Source organism: Cnephaeus nilssonii, assembly GCF_951640355.1.
Source record: "Cnephaeus nilssonii genome assembly, chromosome: 3".
Classification (NCBI taxonomy): Eukaryota; Metazoa; Chordata; class Mammalia; order Chiroptera; family Vespertilionidae; genus Cnephaeus; species Cnephaeus nilssonii.
Genome location: NC_137074.1, coordinates 111,394,613 through 111,413,588, shown reverse-complemented (window position 1 = coordinate 111,413,588; position 18,976 = coordinate 111,394,613). Strand labels below are relative to the sequence as shown.

Genomic DNA, 18,976 nt, shown 5'->3' with positions numbered 1-18,976 from the left:
ACTTATTTATGCATTCATTGGTTGTTTCTTATTATGTGCCCTGACCAGGGATCAAACCCAAAACCTGGGTGTATTGCGAGGGTGCTCTAACCACCTGACTACAGGCCAGGGCCCATTTCTTTGTTACTGTTTTTTTTGTTGTTGTTGTTAATCCTCACCCAAGGATATTTTTCCATTGATTTTTTTTTTCTTTTGGGAGAGTGGAAGAGAAAGGGAAAGACAGAGATAAATATCAATGTGAGAGAAACACATCGATTGGTTGCCTCCTGCACAAGCCCCGGGCAGGGCCTGGGCGGAGCCTGCAACCAAGGTACATTCCCTTGACTGGAATCAAACCTGGAATCTTTTGGTCCACAGGCTGATGCTCTATCCACTGAGCCAAACCGGCTAGGGCCCCATTTCATTTTTAATGTGTCTTATGCATGCCTGCAGTGGAAGCATTTCTGTTCATAATCTTCGTAGCAAAATGCTCTGAAGGAGAGAGCGATTATTTTGTTTTGGTGCTCATAATGGCATCATTAAAAACTCCAGTTTTAGGGGTACTAAAGATTTAATGGTGATAATAACTGAGGCTTAAAAGCTCTCTTAAATCTCAAGGGATTTCATTTAAGCTTTTGCTATCATTATTTAAACAATGGTAAAAATACTGTTTGGCTAATTCTACTTAAAAACTAATTAAGTGGAAACATGACATTTGAGTTAATTGAGGGTTTGACTAAAGTCCTTTTTTGAGGCATCTTCTCAGCAGAATCACTCTTAGGCATCAGGGACAGCCTATGCTGAGGCAGCCAGCCGTCTCCCTCCCCCCCCCCCCCCCCCGCCCCCCTCAGCTAATTTCAGCGGGAGGTCTGTACTTGAGCCAACCAGTCAGAAAAACTGCAAGATCTCTTTTGCCCTGAAGGTTATTACTTTCTGAGCCAAGGGACTCGGCAGACCTAGAAAACGAACTCAAGACATGCTTTTAGTCTGGTCACAAAAGTGACCTAGGAGATCAAATAATGCTTCTGAGAATCAAGCCTTTCACAGAAATATTCTGTCTTGGTTTTGAAAACATATTCCTTTAAAGAAATACAAACTGTGCTTGAAACACAATTCTCAACTAGAGTTATAAATAAAATGTTACTGATGTTTAAATGATAAAATAACAAAAAGCAATTATTATAAACACCAAAAAAAACCTTAAACCCAACTCAGCCAGCCTTCTAGGCAGGATGTTATAATTATAGTGACCATTCACTGCCTTTTCCGTGAACTAATCTTGGGAGCTATATTGGAAACCAAATTTTCTCAAGGAAAAGTATTTTAGTAGCAGTCACATTTTTGTTATGCTGCACCTTAGCTTTGTATGAATGTGACAAAATCACAGTGCCATAAATTTACTGAGGGGCATGTGTTGTATTTGCATATTAATGTTACAAATCACTAAGAAGGAAAGAAGAAATCTCACTTGGATCCACTCTGCCCTGGCAAAGCCCAGGAGTAGATTGAGGAGGCTGCTTCATTTCTTACAGCTGGCTACATTGGTTCTTGCATTCCAGTCTTCCCCTTCTTCGATCATAGTCAATCAACCACAATGTCCTGCAAATTTTGCCTCCTAAACATTTCTTGACCCACCACCTGCTCTTCTCTCCTAGCCCTCCCTACCTCCGGTCTTTATCTGGACCACTGCACAGCCTCCTGGCCAGCCTCCCTGCTAGCAGTCTAGGACAGGTTTCTAGGGAAACAGGTCTGTCCCTGCGTACCAACCTGCACTCCAGGGCACAATGTCTGCAGTATGTAAAACCCAACTGAACCCACCTGCCTCATCTCTCTCTAGGCCCCAACTCAAGGTTTAGGCTCCAGAACAGCATCTGTCTGCCCTGTGTCTGTGCTAACAGAGCTGCCTCTGGTTGGAATGAGCCTGTCCTCCCTTCTGCCTCCAACTCCATCTCTTCCCTCAAGAAACACCATCTCCTCCAAGAGGCATCCCTGACCTTCCTCCGCTTGTCAGAAACGACCCAGCGCATTCCTTTACCTTGTTTTGCTCCCTCCCACTACTTATCAGTTATTAATCTCTGTGTTCCAGGTGCCTCACTTAGTGCCCACACATGCTGGCGTGTAGTAAATGTTTCCGAACTGAATTCCATGCTATTGATAGTGCACTAACCACACACAGGGATGATGTGATAGCCCCCAACCGCAACACTCCTCCTTCTAGTCATACTTTTTTTGTATCCTCACCCAAGAAGGATATTTTTTTTTTAACTGAGGGAGAGGGAAAGGGGAGGGGGAGGAGGGAGTAAAGGAGGAAGGGAGGGAGATGGGGAGAGAGAGCGCAACAGACACAATAATAGGTTGGCTCCCAACTGGAGATCAAATTGTAAATTAGGTATGTGCCCTGACTTAAAATTGAGCCCGAAACCTTCAATTCCAATATTGTTAGTGGTATCAATTCTTCCTATCCATGAGAATAGTATATAGTGCCATTTATTTAGGTCTTTTAAAATATATTAATAAGGCTTTATCATTTTCTTATTAAGGCCTTGCACAAGATTTGTAAAATCCATTCTTGAGTATTTTATATTTTGTTGCTATTAAAATATATTCTTATACATACAAATTTTAAATTAAAGCTATTTTAAAAAGATATTCTTGAATAAATTAATGTTTTCAACAAATAAACATATAAATCTGCAAGTCACACTTTAATCCGGTGATGTATGAAACAGATTTTCTAAATTCAAGCCAATCTTGAATTCCTGGTCAAAGAGTATTTTTTATACATTGTTATGTTTGGCTTGCTAGTATTTTTTTTCTTTTTACAAGGAATAAAAAATACTTTATTTTTCATCACATTCATTAGTGAGATTGGTTTCTAATATTCTTTTCTGGTAGTGTCCTTACCTAGTTTGAGTGTCAATTTATAGGAGCCTTATAAAATTAGTTGTGGAACAACCCTATTTTTTGATGGAAGAATCTGTGTAGTGCTGAAATTATTCATTCCTGGAATGTTTGTTAGAATGGATGGAGAAATTCAATCTGGGTCTGTTCGCCCACCCCTTGATCACTTTTAGCTAGATATCAAATTTCTTTAATAATTATTTGGCAATTCTGGAATGTTCTTTCTTCTTTTTTAAGTGACTATTATATTTCATTTGAAATGAAAGTTAACCATTATTTTTTAAAAATCTTTATTGTTGAGGGTATTACAGATGTCCCCCTCTTTTCTCCCTTCACTGGGTTCCCGCCCCACCCCAGGCCTTCACCACCCTATTGTTTGTGTCCATAGGTAATGCATATGTGCATGTAAATTCTTTAATCTTTTCAACCCCTCCCCACTTCCCACTGAGATTCAACAGTCTGTTCCATGTTTCTATGTCTCTGATTCTATTTATTCACCATTTTATTTTGTTCATTAGATTTCTTGTTCAATTAATTCTTAGATTTAATTGTCAATATGTATTTAATGCCATTTTACTGTTCATATTTTTATCTCTTCCCCTCTTTCTCCTCCTCCTCCTCCTTCTTCCTCTTCTTAAAGAATACCCTTCTTCTTCTTCCTCTTCTTAAAAAATACTCTTCAACATTTCATGTAATACTGGTTTGGGGGTGATGAACTCCTTTAACTTTTTCTTGTCTGTGAAGCTCTTTATCTGACCTTCAATTCTACGGTAAATGATAGCTTTGCTGGGGAGAATAATCTTGGTTATAGGTCCTTGCTATTCATCACTTTGAATATTTCTCGCTATTTCTTTCTGGCCTGCAAAGTTTCTGTTAAGAAATCAGCTGTCAGTCGTATGGGTGCTCCCTTGTAGGTAACTAACTGCTTTTCTCTTGCTGCTTTTAAGATTCTCTCTTTGTCTTTAGCCCTTGGCATTTTAATTATGATGTGTCTTGATATGGGCCTCTTTGGGTTACTCTTGTTTGGGACTCTTATGCTTCCTGGACTTGTAAGTCTATTTCTGCCCAGCTGAGGCCCAGCTGTGAAGCAAAGCAGGCTGGTGCTAGTGCCAGGTCTTGGGCCATTTACTGATGGGTTAGGGGCATGATGACACCAGCTGCAGCTTGTTTCAGAGATTTTAGGAAAGTCTGAAGCCTGAGCCAGGACAGGCCATTCATATGAAAAAGCTGCTGCAAACAGCTTGGGTCTCCAAATTGGATTGGGAGAGGTCTCAGGGAATCACCAGGGCTGAGCAAACAGTGTGAGCCAGGCTGATGAAGACTCAGATATGGCTGCTAGTCAGCCCTGTGACAGGGGAGGTCCTAGCACAGGAACAATGACCCCTGTGAGCAGCCCCATCTGGAAGAAAGCTACCCCTGAGTTCCTGCCTTGATGCCAGACAATCCATATGTCCCTAGATTCCCCCAAAGTTGCCGGGTACTGAAGCTCAGAGGACATGAGACAGTGTAAGTTTGTGTGTGGGCCTTTTAATAGGACCTGGTACTCCAGCAGCCTCTGTGCCACTCAGCCACAATCTCTGCTGGTTTTTACAGGCCGAAATTCTCAGCTCTGGAACTCTGGGCTGGGAGTCTGGTGTAGGGCTGAGACCCCTTGCTTCTCATGGGTGGCCTCCACAGGAAAGATCTCCCTCCTGATTAGAAAAATGGCACACATGGATGTCAGATCAGCCAGTTCCATGCCTCCAACCCCTCCTACCAGTCTCAATGTGCTTTCTTCTTCTTTTTTTTTTAAAAAAAATATATTTCTTTATTGATTTCAGAGAGGAAGGGAGGAGAGAGATAGAAACATCAATGATGAGAATCATTGATCAGCTGCCTCCTGCACGCCCCCTACTGGGGACTGAGCCCGCAACCCAGGCATGTGCCCTTGGCCGGAATCGAACCTGGGACCCTTCAGTCCGCAGGCTGATGCTCTATCCACTGAGCCAAGCCAACTAGGGCAATGTGCTTTCTTCTTTACTTCTCTAGTTGCAGGACTTCCATTCAGCCAGATTTCAGGAGTTCTGAATGATGGTTGTTCTATATTTTAGTTGTAATATTGATATGGTTGTGGGAGGTGGTGAGTACCTGCGTTTACCTATACCGCCATCAACTTCACCAAAAGCTCACTTTTACACCATTAAGTATAGTGTCTAAATTCTGGGCATGAGGGAGGCTGGCTATGCGCCTATTTGTATTGCTTTTTTATTTTAAATTTATTTATTGAATTTATTGAGATCACAATAGTTAATACAATTATATAGGTTCCAGGTACAATTCTATAATACATCATCTGTATTTTGCATTGTGTGTTCACCACCTCAAGTCATGTCCATTTTTGCTTGAAAAATGTATTTTTCCCTGTTGTTGGATGCAGTGTTCTCTGTCCCTTAGACCAAGCCTATTAATTATTTTTTTAATCTTCAGCATCCGAATTTCCCATCTTTCTGTAATTCAGTTAATCTGTCAATTATTTAAAGAGATGTGTTTAAAATCTCCTACTATAATAGTGGACTTTGTAGATCTATCTTTTAATTTTTATTATTTTTTTTTTGCTTTACATATTGACATACATGCAAGTTTATAACTTCTGATAAATTGCCCTTTTTAATCATTATATAGTTAACTATTTCTAGTAATGCTTTCTGCCCCAAATCTACTTTGACTTGATATCAATAAAGCTATGCCACTTTTCTTCAATTAGCATTTTTTCCAATATCTTTTTTCTATTATTTTATTCTCAAATGCTCAGTCTTCTTGTTTTTTATGTGTGTGTTTTTTTTAAATGTCTAATAAACAGCACATGACTGGATTCTGCTGTTATCCAGTCTAACAGTCTTTACCTTCCCATTAATGATTTGATACATTTGTATTTATATTGGTTACAAATAGATCTGGAGATATTTCTACCATCCCATTTTTTGCTTTTTATTTGGCCTATCTTTTTTATGTTTCTCTTGCCCCCTTTTCTTTTTAGACCTAACACTTTTTCTCATTTCATGTTTTTCCTCCAGTGTTTTGGAAGTTAAAGACTTCTACTTTTTCTAGAGGTTACCCTAAATTTAACATCCCTATTTACTTTAGCAAATTATAAAGTTTAATAATATCTTCACCCTATTGTCAAATAATACAAGGACCTCAGAACCCTTCAACACTTATGACCAACACCTTTGTCCATTGTTTCCTCCTGCACCCTTTATTCTGTGATCATTATCTTCCAGCCTGAAGTACATATGAAGTTTCTTTGGTTAGAATATGTTGGTAGTAAACTCTCTCAGCTCTTGTTTAACTGAAAAAGTGTTGATTTCACCCACATTCACAAAAGAGGTTTTTCACAATCCAAGTTTAATAGTTACTTTGTCTCAGTACTTTGAAGACATTCTTCTAAGATCTTCTATCTTACAATGTTGCTGTTGAGAAGTTAGTTGTTAAGTTATGTCTTTCCTTTGTGATACCATGCCTTTCTCTTTGGCTGTTTTTAACATCCCTCTCTTCTGTTCTGTGGTTTACTATAAAGCACATAGGAATGGGTATCTAAATACATAAAACCCTAATATGCAAATAAACTAAAACCCTAATATACAAATGGTAGAACTGAACAACGCTATGACGTGCGCTGACCACTGGGTGGCGCGCATGGAACATGGCAGGTGTTGGCAGCAGGCAGCAGAGCATGGAACATGGAGGGCATCAGTAGCAGCAGGATGGTAGAGCAGGTGAGCAGGGGAGCCAGACCAAGGCGGGTCACCAGTCGCTGTCATCAGCACTGGCCACCAGGGGGCAGACGCTCAAAGCAGGAGCTGCCCCCAGCTCGCAGACCCCAGGCCAGCCAAGTCAGGTGCCAACGGGGGCGCCCCCCAATCGCCCCACAGATTGGCCCTGATCACAGGCCAGGCCTAGGGACCCTACCAATGCACGAATTCCGTGCATTGGCCTTCTAGTATTATATACTATATATGTCGCTTAGGATTTATTGAGTTTTTAATTTGATGATTGATATCTTTCATCCGCATTGGAAAAGTCGCAGCTATTATTTCTTCAAACATGACATTGTTTATTTTCTGTTAGAGAACTCTGATTACATGTGTGTTAAACATGTGACGTGCTTCCACTCTGGCCTCTGTGCCTCTGAACACCTCTTTCTCTTCTCCATCTATCTGTCTATGCTACATTCCAGCTAATATCTCACATCTATTTCTCAGTTCCCCAATTCTTCCTGGAGCTATGTCTTATCAGTAATTTTACATATACATTAAGTTGTTTGTTTAAATTATTATATGTCTCAGTTTTAAAAATTCTCTTAGGCTCTTTTTTAAATCTGTTTCAACATTTCTGAAAGTCTCTTGTTTCTTAGTCATATTTTGAATATCCTGCACTGTGTATTTGGTTGGCATATTTCTTTAAGCATACACATTTCACATTCTGTCTCATACTTTTTATAAATGCCTCTATGGGTCTGACTATACTGCTTATTTCTGCTGTTTCTTGTTTATGTTGGCTTTCCTTGGTGCTTTGTGCTTTTGTATTGGGAACCTATGTTTCTTAAAACTTTATTTATAGGTACTAGTTTTTTTATTATTTAAATTCTTTATTGTCTAAAGTATTACATGAGTCTACTTTTTCCCCAATTGACCTCTTCCTCAGACGTTCCCACCAACCAGCACATGCCCTCACCACTCTACTGTCTGTGTCTATTGGCTATGCTCATATGCATGCATACAAGTCCTGTGGTTGATCTCTTACCCCTTCACCCCCCACCTTCCCTCATAGGTTGGACAGTCTGTTCGATGCTTCTATTCTCTGGTTCTATTTTTGTTCATCAGTTTATGTTGTTTATATTTCACAAATGAGTGAGATCATGTGATATTTATCTTTCTCTGATTGGCTTATTTCACTTAGCATAATGCTCTCCAGTTCCATCCGTGCTGTTGCAAATGGTAAGAATTCATTCTTTTTTAAAGCAGCATAGTATTCCATTGTGTAGGTGTACCACAGTTTCCTAATCCACTCACATCTGCTGATGAGCACTTAGGCTGTTTCCAAATCTTAGCTATGGTGAATTGTGCTGCTATGAACACAGGGGTGCATATATCCTTTCTGATTGGTGTTTCTGGTTTCTTGGGATATATTCCTAGAAGTGGGATTACTGAGTCAAATGGAAGTTCCATTTTTAATTTTTTGAGGCAACGCTATATTGTTTTCCACAGTGGCTGCACCAGTCTGCATTCCCACCAGCAGTGCAAGAGGGTTCCCTTTTCTCCACATCCTGGCCAGCACTTGTCGTCTGTTGATAATAACCACTCAGTCAGGTGTGAGATGGTACCTTATCATTGTTTTGATTTGCATCAATTGGATGATTAGTGACTCTGAGCATGTTTTCATGTCCCTTGGCCTTCTGTATGTCCTCCTTCAAAAAGTATCTATTTAGGTATTTTGCCCATTTTTTGGATTGTTTATATTCCCTTTGTTAAGTTGTATGACTTCCCTATAAATTTTGGAGATTAAACCCTTATCGGAGATAACATTGGAAAATATGTTCTCCCATGCAGTGGGCTTTCTTGTTGTTTTGTTGATGGTTTCTTTTGTGATGCAGAAGCTTTTTATTTTGATGTAGTAACGTATATTTATTTTCTCCTAGTTTCCATTGCCCCAGGAGCTTTATCAGTAAAGATATTGCTATGACAAGTGTCTGCTATGTTGCTGCCTATGGTTTCTTCTAGGATTTTTATGGTTTTCTGTTTTACATTTAAGTCCTTTATCCATTTTGAGTTTATTTTTGTGTATGGTGTAAGTTGGTGGTCTAGAGAACCACACCCAGCACAGCCAATGGTTAACCTGAGGAGGGGTGTTGAAGGATTAAAGGATACAGACAAGAGAATACAGTTGGGGCCAGGTGGATCACTATGCCTGGATGAGGAAACAGTGAACCTGCTTGTAAGCAGGATCTTTAATTTATATTCAGATTACACAAAGCAAAACAAGGGCAAGATGTTTACAATGTTACTGTGAATTTCAAATATGCTTCTTTCCTCTTGTTGCCATTCTCTGAACTCTATCAAGCTTTGTTTAGGCAGCACTTGCTGCACCCCCCACAACCCACATCCCATACCTACCTAGGAATGCAGGGTCAGACTATAAGGTCAAGCTTACAATGATAGCCTTTTGGCTATAATTGTGATGGGACGGCTTTGCCCTCCAAGCTGGGACTTGTATGTGGCTTTGCCATAAGTCAGTCCGAGGCCTGATCCAGTCTGAATGCTGTAGCCGCTCTCCACAGTCTAGTTTCACTTTTATGAATGTATCTGGCCCATTTTCCCAACACCATTTATTGAAGAGACTGTCTTGACTCCGTTGTATGCTCATGCCTATGCCAAATATTAATTGAGCATAATGCCTTGGGTCAATCTCTGGGTTCCCTGTTCGGTTCCATTGGTCTATATGTGTTCTTGTGCCAGTACCAGGAAGTTTTGAGAACCGTGGATTGGTAACATAGTTTGATATCTGGTATTGTGATCCCTCCAACGTTGTTCTTCTTTCTCAGATTGCTGCAGCTATTCAGGGTCTTTTTATATTCCAGATGACTTCATTATTATTATTATTATTATTATTATTTTAATTTAATACATCTTTATTGTTCACATTACAATTGTTCCTCTTTTTCCCCCCATAGCTCCCCTCCACCTGGTTCCCACCCCACCCTCTGCCCTTACCTCCTCCCCACCCCCCACTGTCCTCATCCATAGGTGTATGCTTTTTGTCCAGTCTCTTCCCGTACCTCCCAAACCCCTTTCCCCCTGAGAATTGTCAGTCCACTGCCTTTCTATGCCCCTGATCCTATTATATTCACCAGTTTATTCTGTTAATCAGATTTTTTATTCACTTGATTTTTAGATTCACTTGTTGCTAGCCATGTATTGGTTATTCATAATTTTTATCTTTACCTTTTTCTTCTTCCTCCTCTTCTTAAAGAATATCTTTCAGCATTTCATATAATACTGGTTTGGTGATGATGAACTCATTTAGCTTTTTCTTATCTGTGAAGCTCTTTATCTGACCTTCAATTCTGAATGATAGCTTTGCTGGGTAGAGTAATCTTGGTTGTAGGTTCTTGCTATTCATCACTTTGAATATTTCTTGCCACTCTCGTCTGGCCTGCATAGTTTCTGTTGAGAAATCAGCTGACAATCATATGGGTGCTCCCTTGTAGGTAATTAACTGTTTTTCTATTGCTGTCTTTAATATTCTCTCTTTGTCTTTTGCTCTTGGCATTTTAATTATGATATGTCTTGGTGTGGTCCTCTTTGGATTCCTTTTGTTTGGGGTTCTGTGCGCTTCCTGAACTTGTAAGTCTATTTCTTTCACCAGGTGGGGGAAGTTATCTGTCATTATTTCTTCAAATAGGTTTTCAGTATCTTGCTCTCTCTCTTCTTCTGGCACCCCATAATTTGGATGTTGGTACGCTTGAGGTTGTCCCAGAGGCTCCTTACACTATCTTCAACTTTTTGGATTCTTTTTTCTTTTCTAGCTGAGTGTGTTTTGCTTCTTTGTATTTCAAATATTTGACTTGAATCTTGTGGTCCTCTAGTCTGCTGTTAGGTCTCTGTATATTTTTTATTTCAGTCAGTGTATGCTTAATTTCTAGTTGGTCCTTTTTCATATCTTCAAGGGTCTCACTAAATTTATTGGCCTTTTCTAGGAAATTCTTGAAAAACCTTATAACCGTGGTTTTGAACTCTATCCAGTCATTTGTTTTCCTCCATTTCTTTCATTTGTTATCTGTTCTTTGTCTCTGCATTTTCACTGCTTCCCTGAGATGGTAGAGTAGCTTTGTGTGCTAGGTGTCGTATAGGGCCCAGTGGCTCAGCCTCCCAGTTACCTGAGGTGGACACTCTTGGTGCACCCCTTTGTGGGCTGTGTGCACAGTCTTGTTGTAGTTAAGTCTTGATTGTTGTTGGTATCACTGGGAGGAATTAACCTCCAGGCCAATTGGCTGTGAGGATCAGCTGTGTCTATGCTGGGAGAACTTCTGTGCTGGAGACACTCTTATGAGACAGGACTTGCAAAATTGCAAAAGTCTCTGTGTTCAGCTTGAATAGGGCGGGGTTTCAGGGCAGAGCAGACAGCCTTGGTTTTCTGTCAGCCCTGCCCTATAAGGCCCCTGGGACTCAGTGTCCCTCGGTAATCACTGCAAGCACCTCTGGGAGAAAGCCGCCATCAAGTTTCGCCTGCTACCAGACAGTCCAGTTTCTCCCCAAATGAGTTGGAGTTCCCAGAAACTTGCCCAGAACTGGAGTTCAGCACAGTCAGGAGTTTCCTTCTCCCTCCTACTTTAGAAAGCCAGCTGCACACTCAGCCTTCCGTGCATTCAGCAGTCAGTCCCCTCTGTGCACGCACACCTCCGGACTTCTGCGTTCCACAGCTTCCAAGTCTCAGTGTGCTTTCTCTTTCCCTGATAGTCCAGATTCCACCCAAATGAATTTGGTTTCCCAGCGTCTTGCCCAGTACTGGAGTTCAGTGCAGTCGGGAGCTTCTGACTCCCACAGCCACCTGTCCTCTCTGTGTGTGAGTCTCCCTACCTCTGCCTCCTGCAGCTCCTCTGATTCTCAATGTGCTTTCCTCTTTTCTTCTAGTTGTAGAATTTCCACTCGGCCAGCATTCCTGTGGTTCTGTCTGTTTTGTCTTTTAGTTGTAGTTTTGATATTGTTGTGCGAGGCAGCAGTTTAGGTGTTTACCTATGCCACCATCTTGTTTTCTCCTCTTCACATGCCCAGATGACTTTTGGAGAGTTTGTTCTAGGTCTTTGAAGTATGCCATTGGTATTTTAATGGGTAGTGTATTGAATCTATAGATTGCTTTGGGTAGTATAGACATTTTGATGATGTTGATTCTACCAATCCATGAACACAGTATATTCTTCCATTTATTTATGTCTTCCTCTATCTCTTTTTTCAGCGTCCTATAATTTTCTAAGTACAAGTCCTTTACCTCCTTGGTTAAATTTATTCCTGGTATCTTAATTTTTTGTTGCAATGGTAAATGAGATTTGTTTGTTTCTCTTTCTGTGAGTTCATTATTGGTGTATAAAAAAGCCATAGATTTCTGGATGTTAATTTTGTGTCCTGCTACATTGCCAAATTCATTAAGTCTATTATGTTTTTATTGGAGTCTTTAGGGTTTTCTCTGTACAATGTCATGTCATCTGCAAATAATTACAGTTTTATTTCTTCTTTTCCAATTTGAATGCCTTTTGTTTCTTTTTCTTGTCTGATCGCTATGGCTAGCACTTCCAGTACTATGTTGAACAGAAGTGCTGAAAGTGGGCATCCCTGTCTTGTCCCTGTTCTTAGGGGAAATGGTTTTACTTTTTGCCCATTGAGTACAAGGTTGGCTACAGGTTTGTCATATATGGTTTTTATCATGTTGAGCTCTGATCCTTCTATTTCCACTTTGCTGACAGTTTTTATCAGGAAAAAATGTTGGATTTTGTCAAATGCCTTTTCTGCCTCAATTGATATTATGTGATTTTTTTCTCTCAATTTGTTTATGTGCTGTATCATGTTTATTGATTTGCAAATATTATACTAGCCTTGCATCCCTGGAATAAATTCCACTTGGTCATGGTGTATGATCTTTCTGATGTAATGCTGGATCCGATTTGCTAGACTTTTGTTGAGGATTTTAGCATCTATGTTCATCAGAGATATTGGCCTGTAATTCTCTATCTTTGTAGTGTCTTTATCTGGTTTTGGAATTAGGGTAATTGTGGCTTCATAGAAAGAACTTGGAATTGTGCCTTCCTCTTGAATTTTTTGGAATAGTGTGAGAAGGGTAGGTTTTAGTTCTTTTTCTGAATGTTTGGTAAAACTCCTCTGTGGCCCTGGCCGGTTTGGCTCAGTGGATAGAGCGTCGGCCTGGGGACTCAAGGGTCCCAGGTTCGATTCCGGTCAAGGGCATGTAACTTGGTTGCGGGCACATACCCAGTAGGGAGTGTGCAGGAGGCAGCTGATCGATGTTTCTCTCTCATCGATGTTTCTAGCTCTCTGTCCCTCTCCCTTCCTCTCTGTAAAAAATCAATAAAATATATTTTTTTAAAAACACTCCCCTGTGAAGCTGTCTGGTCCAGGGCTTTTGTTTGCTAGGAGCTTTTTTTTATTTTTTTATTTTTTTTATTACTGTTCCAATGTCATCAGTAGTTATCGGCCTATTCAAGTTTTTTTATTCTTCCTGATTGAGTTTTGGAAGCTTGTATTTTTCTAGGACTGTGTCCATTACATCAAAGTTATCCAAATTGTGGGAGTAGAGTTGTTCGTAGGTTTTTTGTTTTGTTTTGTTTTGTTTTGTTTTATAATCCTTTCTTTGTCTGCGGGGTTGGTTGTTACTTCACCTTTTTCATTTCCAATTTTGGTTATTTGGGTCTTCTCTGTTTGTTTCTTGGTAGCCTGACTAGAGGTTCATCGATCTTGTTTATCCTTTCAAAGAACTCTTGGTTTCGTTGATCTTTTGTAATTTTTTTTTTTTGTTCTCTATGTCATTTATTTCTGCTGTGATCTTTATTATTTCCTTCCTTCTGCTTACTCTGGGATTTTTCTTGTTGATCTCTTTCTAATTCTTTCAGTTTTAGGGTTAGATAATTTATTACTATTTTTCTTGTTTTTTGAGGTAGGCCTGTAGAGCTATGAACTTCCTTCTCAGGGCTGCTTTCATTGTGTCCCATAGATTTTGGATTGTTGTGTTTTCAATGTTTCCAGAATGCTTTTTATTTCTTCTTTGATCTCTTTGGTAACACAATCATTGTTTAATAGCATGCTGTTTAGCCTCCAAGTGTTTCATGGTTTTTATTATAGTTGATTTCTAATTTTATCCCATTGTGATCTGAGAAGATGCTTGATATGATTTCTATCTTCTTGAATTTGAAGAGACTTTGCCTGTGTCCTAATATGTGGTATATCTTTGAAAATGTTCCATGTGCACTGGAGAAGATTGTATATTCTGTAGCTTTGGGTTGAAATGTTCTGAAAATGTCAATTAACTCCATCTGATCTAGTGAGTCATTTAGGATTGCTGTTTCTTTGCTGATGTTTTTGTTTAAAGGATTTATCCAATGGTGTCAATGGGATATTAAAGTCCCCTACTATGATTGTATTGCTGTCCATCTCTCCCTTGATATCTTTAAGAAGCTTTTTTATGTATTTGGGTGCTCCTGTATTGGATGCATATATGTTTACCAAAGTTATATCCTCTTCTTGATTTGCTCTCTTTAGTATTACGAAGTGGCACTTCTTATGTCTTGTTATAGCCTTCAGTTTGAGGTCTATTTTGTCAGATATAAGTATTGCTACCCCAACTTTATTCTCATTTCCATTTGCCAGAAAAAATTTTTCCAATCTCTTCACTATCAGTCTGTGAGTCGTTTGTGCTGAGGTAGGTCTCTTGTTGACAGAAAATACATGGTTCATGTTTTCTTATCCATTCAGCTACCTTATGTCTTTTGATTAGAGCATTTAATCCATTTACATTTAAGGTTATTATTGACTAGAGGCCTGGTACACAAAAATTCATGCACAGGGGAGGGAGTCCCTCAGCCTGGCCTGCCCCCTCTCACAGTCTGGGAGCCCTAAGGGGATGTTCTACTGATGGCTTAGGCTCAGCCCTTTCAGCTGCTGCAGCTTTGTCCTGAAGGACAGTTGGAAGGACGTTAGGCTGTCTGGTCTAATTAGCATAGTATGCTTTTATTATTATTGATAGGTACTTGTTTGTTGCCATTTTTATCCTTTGTGCCTGTGTTCCTTCTTCCCTTTCTATTTCTTCTTTTTTACAGCATGCTTTAACATTTCTTGCATTGCTGGCTTGGTGGTAATAAGCTCCCTTAGACCTTTTATGTCTGTGAACCTCCTGATTTCACCTTCAATTTTGAATGATAGCCTTGCTGGCTATAGTACTCTTGGATTCAGTCCCTTGCTTTGTGTCACTTTGTATGTTTTATTCTATTCCCTTCTGGCCTGATTTGTTTCTGTTGAGAAATCAGTTGATAGTCTAATGGGAGATCCCTTATAGGTAACTTTAAGATTCTTGCTTTGTCATTGGTGTTTGCCAATTTAATTATGATGTGTCTTGGTGTCAGTCTATTTGGGTTCATCTTGTTTGGGAATCTGTGAGCTTTTTGGACTTGTGTGAGTTTTTTTATTCCAAATATCATGGAAGTTTTCTGTCATTACTAGTATTTCTTCAAACAGGTTTTCTATTCCTCACTCCACTTCCTCTCTTTCTGGCACCCCTATTATGCAGATGTTGTTTTGTTTCATGTTGTCCCAAAGCTCCCTTAGGCTCTTCTCCTTCTTTTTAAGTTTTCTTTCCAGTTGCTGCTGTGTTTTATCTACCTTGTCTTCTAATTCACTAATATAGTCCTCACTTCTGGTCTACTGTTGAAACTTTCCATTTTGTTCTTTATTGTGGCTACATCATTCTTCACTTCCTCTTGATTCTTCTTCATTTCCTCTTGATTTTTATGCATGTTGTTGAATTTATCTTCCATCCTTTTCAGTGTCCTTATACCATTGCTCTGAATTCTTTCTCTGACAACTTGCTTGCCCAAATTTCATTTATTTCCTTTCCTTATAATTTCTCCTTTTCTTTAGAAGGGGAGGTTGTTTCTTTGTCTCCCCATTTTTCTTTGTGATTCAAAGAAACAGACCAGATCAACTGCTATGCCACCCAGATTTTTTGAGTTTGTCTCATATAGATGTTTTATGGGACCCAGTGGTACAATCTCTCTGGTCTGGGCAATCTAGGGATGCCTCCTACTTGGGAAATTTGGGTTATCTTGGTGTTACTGGGACTTGAGTGTTACTGTCCCATTCGTGGATGGAGTCTTCTTTCAGTGTGTCTGGTTATGTGGCTCGCTTTCTACCACATTGACCAAGCAGCACAAAATACAACTTGATAAAATACGACACAAAGGGAACAAAACACGAATGTACACAGGACACTGATAACCCCAATATTAGTGACCACTAGAGAAAAGAGAATTAGAGAAGAGAAAAGAGAGCAAAAATGATATCGAGGAAAGAAAAAATTGTAAGAGAAAAGAAAAAGTAAAAAAAAAACATATACATGTGGGGAGAAAACACCACAGAACAAAAAGATAAATGAAAATGCAAACAATGAACACCCAGAAAAGAGGGTGGGGGCAGAATCTGTAGAGTCAGAGCTTATATACAGAAAGTAAGGTTAAGGAATTGAATGAATATGGGGAGGACCTCAGTTCAGTATAGAAGAAGTAGAAAGAGATGAGTGGAAAAGAAGAAAAGAAAGAGAAAAAAATTTCAAAAATAAGATAAAATAACAATTAAAAATAGAATGAAGAAAAAATAATGTGAAAAAATAAAAAAGAAACAAAAAAAACAAAGAAAATTTTTTAAATTTTTAAATAAAAGATAATCTTTTTAAAATAAGTGAAGTGTTGTTCATTTCAGCTGTTTTAATGCCCCATGGGGGCTGATTTATTATCCCACTCTTCTATATTGTCTGACACTTCTCATTGTCCTGTTAGGTAGTCAGCACCGTGTTGAATTTCCACATGATCCACCATCCTCTGTTTGTGTCTATCTCCACTGCCTTGACGGCCAGCAGGCAGGACCAATCTGCCCACTTAGACTGCTGTCAATCTTAATCTCTGCCTGCTGTCAATCTTAATCTCTCAAGCAGCTATTTCTGACATAGATTTAGTTAGGGAGGTTGCTGTATTGCTTTCTGGGACTGAATGGCCGCTCTTCAATCCAGTCCCTGAGGGCTCTTAGGGGCTATTCAGATTTTTTGTGTCCTTTGTACCACTCAGAGTGTAGTCTGAGTGTGGCTATATTATTGCCTGGAGACTGCAGGGAGATAGCTCTTCAGGAGAAAATGGCTGCTTAGGTCCAGAGTGTCAGGAATGTCCCAGTGTTGGACTCTTGGTCACCTCTCCCCAACCTGCTCTTCTCCACAGCCTCTCCCCAGACTCCACAAGTCCTACTTCCACCTGCACCTCAGTCATGGTTGAGCGTTTTTATTTGAAAGGTCCTATGAACTGGGTTTAGCAAATAAAAGCAAAGACCAAGAAGAGGGGAAACAACTGCGCCACTGTGAGTTTCTCTACCCCCGGCACTGTGTAGCTTGGGCAGTTCTTCAGGCATTCCTCTCTGGGCTCAGCCTCTCATGGCTGTGGACTTAGATCTATAAGCCCCTGCCACCAGCAGTCCTGTGGACTTCCTTTCCACAGTCACAGGGATATGGACTTAGTGCCATGCAGCTTCCTTCTGACCCTCTTGGAGTTCTCACAACTCTCTCCAGCCCAGATCCCCAATCCTACCATTCTCTGAGCATCATCTGCCCTTCCCAGGTGCAAATTGTCTCACCAGCTGTGTCTACTTTACCAATTCCAGCTGTATATTATTCAATTTAGATGCTCCTTCTATCTGCTCTAAGGCTTGGGACACATTTGCCATTTTGGCTGCCATTTTGTGTCCTCCCTTCCATTTTTTTCTATAGGTATTCTTAAAGTTTAAGATGCATTCTTCCAATGAGAACTTATATTTTCTTCTGTCAGCCCCTGTGGGCACTACCAACTTGGAAACTATAAATTAAATTCTTGAGTGCATTTAGTGTAAATTGTAACCCTAAACTTATATGTGGACTGCTTTTTAGTTAGGAATTCTCATAAAGAACTACCTCTTCTTCCCTTTATCAAAAGCTAAGGCCAAAACGGCTGATGTTCCTTACTATCACCTGTGGGTTATAGGGATAGTTAGTTCAGTCATGTTGGTGTCACTTTCAGTCGGTCCCTTATGGTCTTTGATCAAATGTCCCCCCTTGACTGGACCCTGAGCTCTATCCTCTATTCCCAAGCATGGCCTGTAAAGAATGAAGTTCTTGGTCATCAAAGACTGGCACAAATCCTGAAGAAAGCTGCCACCTCCAAATACTTGTTTTTCTCTCCAGATTTGGGCTTTTCATCACTTTTGTTTTTTGTGTGTTTTTTTACCTCAGATGATTTCTCTTATTTTTTGCCAACTCAGCAATGCTTTAACCTAGCTTATTTGCCATATTGCTAGAAAATTAAATGAAATTATTTTTAAAACAGTTGTATACAAAGAAAAAAACATGGCAGAAGAAGCTAGAGCAGGATAGTCAAGAGGGAGTTGTTTTTTAATTTGGGAGAACTTAAATTTATAGGTTATGGGGAAGGAACCAAAAAAAGGAGGCAGAACTGAAGATGGAGAAAAAGAAGACTACTGGGTCAAGGGGGGTTTCAAGGGAGAAAAGAGGAGCTGAGAAGGAGGATCTAGAGGAAAAGACTGGCTTCGAATCAACAAGGGTGTGATTAGCTGAATAATGGCCCCTAAAGTGTCCACTTTCTAATTCCTGGAACTTATGAATGTTACTTCATATGCAAAGGGACTTGGCAGAGAAGGTTAAGTTAAGGATCTTGAGAAGGGGAGAGCATCCTAGACTATATAGGTGGGCCCTGAATGTAACCACAAGTACCCTCATAAGAGAAAGGTCTGACTGCTGTGGAGGAGAAAATATGACAGAAGCCGAGATAGGATGATGTGCCTTAAAGACAAGGAAGGAGCCACTGGCAAGGATTGCCAGCAGCCTCCAGAAGCTGAAAAAAGGCAAGGAAACTGATTCTCTTTCAAGCTTCCAAGATAGGCCATGAAGCCAGGACAAGTGAAATTGGGAAACTGAGACAGAGAACTGAGCAAACTGCAGAGCAACTTATAGCAGATACACAAGGTCACCTCCCTAGAGATAACATCTAGGCCTCAGCTATATTTCAGCTTCAGACCCAGAAAAGCAGAAAAATCAGGTGAGCAACTCCAGGACCAGCTGCAATGACTAACAACCCCCTGCTCTGACACTGACCAATCCATGGAGACCACGGCCCTGGAGGAACACACCTAAGAAACTGATGAATATTCTGTTGCTTCCCCCGAGACCTCCCCTAAGATTCCCGCCTGTGAGAAAGAGATAAAAGCCCTCAAGACAAAGGACCCAGCACATGCTCTCCCTCTGGGGGCAG

General features: G+C 40.1%; 1 protein-coding gene across 3 annotated transcripts in view; it reads right to left on the bottom strand.

Annotated features, from left to right (window-relative positions):
• Window positions 1–18,976, bottom strand: part of PCOLCE2 (procollagen C-endopeptidase enhancer 2) — a 202,759-nt gene that overhangs the window by 92,184 nt on the left and 91,599 nt on the right. The window lies entirely within an intron of this gene.